Raw genomic sequence first — 8,084 nt, forward strand, 5'->3', positions numbered from 1 at the left:
CCTTCTAAAAATATGCTCTAAAATGTCTTAGAAAGCTTATATCAAAATCTTAGCTAATAACTTCCCGTGATTTGGCCGGAATCTCAAATTCTTCAAAACTGGCCCAAGCTTACCCGACAGCCTGACCCTTCTGTATTTTTCTCAATTTCTAGCCCGGTCCCTTGGAGCTTCTTTTCTAGAACCCTACCCTGAAAAATATACTCTCCTAGATTTCATATGGCTTTAGAATCACTCCAAACGCACGAGTATACTAGGAGAACTCCTTATCCCAAGTTGATGCTGTTTTCCAGACTTCACTATCTACTGCGTCCCCCTTAAAGCTCTATGATTAACGCATGGATTTTGCTATCAACGCAATGTTTTCTCAACTTTCCCACTCTTCTTAAATGTCTTTTGAATTGTGATCTGAAAAATAAGTCCTTGTCCCTATTTATAGGCATCCAAAAACTATCCAAGGTTGACGCCTCCTACTTGGCTGCATGTCCAAGTGTTTCTTCCTCACACTATCAACACAACTTTTGATCAATGCAACTTTAGTTGTCCTTCTCCTACATAGCCAACGCATGGGCCTTAATTTTTCATGCCCTCTTGTGCAACCACCTCATTTGCTTAAGGCTTAAGGTTTCTTCCCAAGAAGCCACATGTTTGTTGACGTCCTCCATATGAGCTCATCCTTCATATGCGTCCACAAACCCTTGGATGTTCAACGCATAGTATGCCATCAATGCATAGTAGGTCATCAACGCATAGTCTATAATCAACGCATAGCAACCCAACTCACTTAGTCACCGCAAGTCTTAACCATCGCAAGAGCCAACCACGATGCGTTCAACCTAGCTCATGCATGGCCTATGCCTTAGCAGAGTTTCCGCATCCAACGTATCCATCGTGCATGCCATCCTCAACTGCCAACACATAGCACGGTCGCACGGCCTCGACGTATAGAACGGTTGCTTAGCATCAATGCATAGCTCGCTCCTCATCGACGCATAGGTCGCTCAATAGCATCGATGCATAGGATGCTCACCTACATCGATGCAGAGGACACTCGGCTGCAAGGCATCGATGCATGGGATGCTCGGCCGCATCGACATATAGGACATCCGACTGCAAGGCATCCATGCATGGGATGCTCGGCCGCATCGACATACGGGTCACTCGGCCGTAAGGCATCGACGCATGGGTCGCTCGACCGCAAGGCATCAATGCATAGAATGCTCGGCCGCATCGATGCATAGGACCCTCGGATGGTCCAACGCGACCCTCGCGTTCACGCACATCCTCGTGCCCTTGCATGCCATCACGCCATACCAACACATCACCCTCAGCTATCTTCCTTTAGCCGTATGGATGCATTCCACCGCGTCCAACGTATGCAAATCCATCAAGCCTATATGTTGATCTAACCTCTAAGAGCAACGCATGCGTCACTCCTACTTCAACTTCTCCCTTTGCCCAAGTAATCTCTCCAAGATCTTATGGCCAACGCATAGCAATGCCTAATCTAACACTTAGCCAATTTTCTCCTTGGCTTCCAACGCATGACAACTCTTGGCAATGCCTCTTGCCAATATTTTTGCCAATCATGCATCCAACCTTACAAACACATGGTTTCCTTTTCAACTTATGCGTTAATGTCTCCTAATACTTCACGCATGGGTCCTTTTTTACCTTACACTTAGCCAATATTTCATCAATTAAAGCATAACTCAAAACTACTCAAGGAAAATCTATTCAACACGTAGAAATTTCCTTCACTTCAACATATGATTTAATTTTCACTTAGTTAATTCCCTTTTAACACCTGCTTAAGAAGGAAAAATGAAAATCCGGGTTTCACGGTAATCAAAGCATAAAACTTACCAAAACTCGCTAAAGCAAACTCCAACTTCACTGAACAACACCTCAATATCTTCACAAACTTGAATCCAAAGTTGAAACACAATGGGTATCAACCAATTGATGCCAAAAGTAAATGAGTATTCAACCGAAAACAAACCCAAACGGAAAAAATCTTACCTAAATCGATAGATCCAGTGACGGAAAAAGCGAACGACGCTTAAGCAATGGTGGACGGAGGTCATGAAGAAGAAACTGACGCTGCGGATTTGAGCGGCGTCGGACGGGCTCACGAACATGGGGAAGAAAAAAGGGGTGGGGTTTGACTTTTTAGAAAAAAAACAATAATAATAATAAAACAAAAAAAGAAGTAAATATAATTATATTTAATTCCTTTTCGTTTTATACTATTAAATTCCTTTCCGTTTGAAAAGAAAATTAATTCCTGTCATTAATTTTCAATTTGAATTTCAAATTGAATAATTTCATTCCAACAATGAAATTCCTGCACTTATACTTGAAGTCCAAAATTCCAAAAATGCCCACCAACTAGTAACAATTACTGAAATTCCAAATAAAAAGGTTACTGAAATTACATTATTACTAAAAAATGTGCGGGGTGTTACATTCTTCCCTTCTCAAAGAATTTTCGTCCTCAAAAGTTCATTCTTGAAAAAGCTCCGAGTACTGGGCCCTCATCTCATTCTCTCACTCCTAAGTGGCCTCTTTGAACTGATGATTCTTCCACAAGACTTTCACAAGCGCAATCTACCAGCGGCACAATGTTTTTACCTCTCTGGCAAGGATCTCTATAGGCTTCTCCTCGTAGCTCAAGTTGTCATTCAACCATAAGAGCTCGTAGTCAACTACATGGGACGGGTCTGTCACATACTTCCTTAGCATTAAAACATGGAAGACATTATGAACTAACGATAATGCTGGAGGTAATGCCAATCAGTAAGCTACAGGGCCAATTCGCTCTAAGACCTCAGAAGGCCTAATTAACCTCGAACTCAGCTTCCCTTTCCTGCCAAACCTCATAATACGTGCCACCCTTAATAAAACTTTATCACCAATCTCAAATTTCCGATCCTTACGTCTCACATCGGCATAGCTTTTCTGTCTGCTCTGAGCTGGTTGCATACGAGCTCTGATCTTCTGTATTGCCTCATTTGTGGTCTGCACTAGCTCAGGACCTAGCAACTTCCTCTTACCAACCTCACCCCGGCATACTGAAGACTTGCAACTCTTTCCATATAGGGCCTCAAATAGAAAAGTGCCAGTGGCAGTCTGATAGCTATTATTATATGTGAATTCCATTAAATGCAAGTGAGAGTCCCAACTCCTTGAAAACTCTAGTGCACAAGCACACAACATATCTTCCAATATTTGGTTTAGACGTTCTATTTGACCATCAGTCTATGGGTGAAAAATTATACCAAAATCCAATCGAGTACCCAATGCTAATTGAAGACTCTTCAAAAAAAACTAGATGCAAAATGAGGGTCATCGTTTGACATAGCTAAAACTAGTACCAAAAGAGGTGTAATAACCCCTTCCATAAATAACTATGAAACTTAAGATGTTGAAAATCAGCAACACTTCTACACGTCCGAGCTGAGAACAGTGAAAACGGTCATGAAGTTAAGAAAATCTTATATACTAAAAACATATATCTGAGCCTACCATGTCACAAGGAAAACTTCATATGTGCAGTGAAGAAACTGGTCATACTATATAATGCGTCATCTAAAGATACATACCAGAACAAATCTAGTCAACTGAAAATTGTTTCTACTCTACAAGTGCCAACTGTGATGTCTTTCTTAGTGTCTACATGTCTGAGAATAACTCTGTCTAATTAAGTCTCACATGTCTTATACTTGAAGTCCAAAATTCCAAAAATGCCCTCCAACTAGTAACAATTACTGAAATTTCAAATAATAAAGTTACTGGAATTAGATTATTACTAAAAAAATGTGTGGGGTGTTACACACCCCTTCCCGAGCCTTGTCTCCCAGACTTGGAAAGAGACGTGAGGATGACAAATACCAACTTTTGTGATACCTACTACCCATCTGAATCTGTTTAACTCACTAAACTTAAAGCCATGTGAATAAACAACAATTGTTGGCTTAACTTATCTTATTACAAACAATATTTTATACAATCTTCAGGCTTAACTAATCAATTCCAGACTCTGAGTTACAACTGTTTACAACAACAACTTAAATCCGGAAGTGTGGTTATGGCATGGTAGACCTTAAACTTATCAGAACCCTAGAACTCCTCTCTTTCAGTACCTGAGAAGGAAAACATTGAATAAACGAATGAGTTTCAAGAAGCCCAGTGCGTGACTAAATTAAAACATAAATCTCATGCTTGAACTGGAAACTGATAATTGGAAACTGAAACTGAAAACTAGCCAAGAAATCATTCGTGCATAACTTAAAAACATAATATTTCTAGAACATAGCTGGTATGATCCTCAGTTGAGAAATAACCCTTCTATTCGATTCCCAACCGCAATCTTGGCACATAAAACCTTTTAAAACATATCATACCTGAAAACGTAACTAGACAGGCACTAGGTTGATAGAGGGAACCCTTTTATCAAACTTTCATAACCTAGGCTAAGTTGTGGACCTTTTGCCATCACCTTATCACCGATCTTCATGTGAGGGAGAGACCCTTTTCCTCAGCCCTCTATCCTAAACCATTATACTTGACATACGTGCACGTATAGCTAACATGGATCCTGACATCAAGGATCATAACTAAAACTAAGCTCAAATATGTTCTCCTAGTACTTTAGTATTGAGCTGCTCATACATTATAAGAAAATGCTTTCATAGAAAGACTTATTGAAAGCATGGTGTCATAGATATAGCACTCATGAGAACTTTGTTCCTAACGCATGCTCATAAATATTAAAAGCTCATTGACTGAATTCATATTTTATATTTTTGTAACCTAGCATGCATCGAGCTCTTTATAACTTTTAAGTAAATAATTTCATTAACAAGCTTACGGAAGTCATGTATCATAGCACATAACAACTAAGGCATGCCTCATATCAACTAGTACATCACTACTTTAAATGTATGTTCGAAATTCTCTTCTTAAAACTAGCATGCGTTGTCATCTTTTCTAACTTGGTTTGCCTGGAAAACTTGCTTTAGAATAAGCTAGCATGAGAATAAACTTTAACTAAAACATTTATAAAACTTTTATAGTCACTCACCCTTGGTAAATTCTCCTAGGGTTGATAAGTTTCTCCTATTGGTATCAATCCTTCCAATGCCAATCCTCTGAGGCATTGAACCCTTAGAAAAAATTTTAGAAGTTAAGCTTGGCTAGGCGACAACACACCTCATCATCACCCACCATCAAGTGTGCATCGCATGTCCTAGGCGTTTCACAAGCTGCACACCGATGCCCAGCCTTGTCCTAAGGTGCCCAAGCCTCTTATAATCGCCTACTTAGCCCCATCTTCACCACACATAGGTTAGCATTCATCTCAGCCCGTGCAGACATGCTGACCATCAAGCTACCTGCTTAATCATCTCAAGCAGCTGCCTGCTTGTTCAACATTTCTAGATTCAAATTATAATTTAAATAACATAATTTCCACAAATTTTCTCAAAAAGTTTCCTTCTACAAACTTGTTTAGATATATATTAACTTACTTACTTTAAAATGTGAGCTTCAAAGTCCAATTAAAGAGTTTAGAAGCTCAATATTACTCCACCTTGCTTGACTGTCACAGCTTCTATGAGCACCTCCCAGTTTTCCTTATTTCTGATGACCCTCCTCTTCGAGTTTCTTCATAAAAGCTCTCAAACACAAACTACATTCAATTTCTGACACTTTGGCTTAGGAATCACCTAATTCACATGAGTAGTTTGAGAGCACTCATCGTTTGAACTTGGTGTTACAATATAACCTTAACACCCAGACAACACTTGCACCTTCTCATCTTCCTGATCAATGCATGGTCTTGCTATCAATGCATGCTCTTCATGATCAACGTAAAACCCTCCCCAAACTTGTCATCAATCACTCTTCCTAACTTTCTTTGAAGGGAATTTGTGTTATGAACTGAAGTGAAACTTTGTTGAGGTATTTATAGGCCATTATGTTGTTCCAACGCATGACACCTCCTTCTTGTTAACTTTTGTAGTGTCTTCACCTCTTTGTGCTACCACCTACTTCCATAACACCTTCTACTTGTATGTAATTTGAATTGTCTTCCTCATGCATTGTCCAACGCATATGTCCTCTTTGCATGCCCTAATAGGCATCAAATGAGCTTTGTTCCCAAAACCATTTGACCCATGGCTTTTTTTCATTGTTATGCACCCCTGGGTCTGTTTTCAAATTTTCGCCCCGCGGAAAGTTCGCGAACAAAAATTTGGCCCCAGGGCAGCCTCGCCAAGCTCAAAAGCCGTTTGATGCATCAAATGAGCTCCATTCGCAAAACTGTTTGGTGCAATGGCTTTTTTTCATCATTTTAAACCCCTGGGTCTGTTTTCTAATTTTTCTCCTGGCGAATGTTCGCGTAGAAAAATTGCGCCTTAAGATAGCCCAACCAAGCTTGGGAGCTATTTAGGCACCAAATGAGCTCCATTCCCAAAACTATCTGGCGCACGCCTTTTTTTCACAATTCTGAACCTTTGGGTTCATTTTTGTGTATTCCCCAGCATAAAGTTCGCACACAAAAGTTGGACCCCGTGACAGCCCCGCCAGGCCCGGGAGTTATTTGGGGCACCAAATAAGCTTTGTTCCCAAAACTATCTGGCGCATAGCTTTTTTTCATCGTTCTGAATTCCTGGGTTCGTTTTCCAAGTTTTTCCTGGCAGAAAGTACGCGCACAAAAATTGGGCCCCGGGGCAACCCCACCAGGCTCGGGAGCTATTTGAGGCAACAAATGAGCTTCGTTCCCAAAATTGTATGTTGCACGGATTTTTTCATCGTTCTAAACCCCTAGGTCTGTTTTCAAATTTTTTTCCCGACGAAAAGTTCGTGCACAAAAATTGGGCCACGGGGCAACTCTGCCAGGCCTAACAACCATTTGGGGAACTAATTGAGCTTCGTTTCCAAAACCATTTGACACACGACTTTTATTCATCATCGCCCGACAGAAAGTTTGTGCGCAAAAATTGGGCCCCGAAGTAGCCCTGCCGATACCGAGAGCCGTTTGGGGCATTAAATGAGCTTCGTTCCCAAAACCGTCTTGCGTACGGCTTTTTCTCATCGTTCTGAACCACTAGGTCCATTTTCTAATTTTCGCCAGTCGAAAAGCTCGCATACAAAAATTGGGCCCTGAGGCAGCCCGCGGGCTCGGGAGCCGTTTGGGCAGCAAATGACCTCAGTTCCCAAAACCATCTGGTGCATGACTTTTTTTCATCGTTCTAACCCCTTGATTCATTTTTAAATTTCACCCGCCGAAAAGTTTGCGCACAAAAAATTGGCCCTAGGGCAGCCCCGCGGGGATCGGAAACCATTTGGGCACCAAATGGGAGTTTGGTCTTATGTCCTACAACTCATGGTTTGTAATTAACAAACTCATTCTGTAAATCAATAAAGTTGGTATTGAAGTTTGATTCAATAATGGTTTATTGAATATATGAATTGCTTGTTTCTTTTTAGAAATAAATCCAATAAACCAAACGATTCATGACCATTACATGTGTACTTGAACTTAGAGTGGATCAGGTTCGAGTAAATAGTCTAAATGATCTATAGTATATGAATAAGGTTGGGTGCCTTATTCTAGTAACACTATCAGATGTGGCCCACTATGTAGTTGTTACAATTTGTTGTAAGGTGCTACAAACAAAGTGATCCCGATTTGTTCATGTATTGACATGAATAGTGGGGTGCCTTATGCAATGAGTTTGTGTAAGATTGGACCAAAAAAATAAGTCACTCTTACTTTATAACGCTATTTACTGTTTATGAATGACTATTTCACTTAGATAACCTAGGTAACTCGATCTTAATCCTGAGCTAAATATAAACTCCTGTTTATTCGGGATTATCCTTTGATTTTCATAGGAGAGTGTTAGCTCAATAGCGCCGGCTCAATAAGCCTCCCATTTTAGGGATAAAACAGGGTAGATAGCTGAGGACATAAAGCACAAGACGGAATTCACGTCTACCCAAATGAAAGATAGGAGAAAGGTTATTCTTTTAAATGTTGAATTCGGGTCTTGAACAAGGGGCCCCAATCTCTCATTGGC

Source organism: Benincasa hispida, chromosome 9, assembly GCF_027475165.1.
Source record: "Benincasa hispida cultivar pf3 chromosome 9, pf3_genome.v1.1, whole genome shotgun sequence".
NCBI classification, from domain to species: domain Eukaryota; kingdom Viridiplantae; phylum Streptophyta; class Magnoliopsida; order Cucurbitales; family Cucurbitaceae; genus Benincasa; species Benincasa hispida.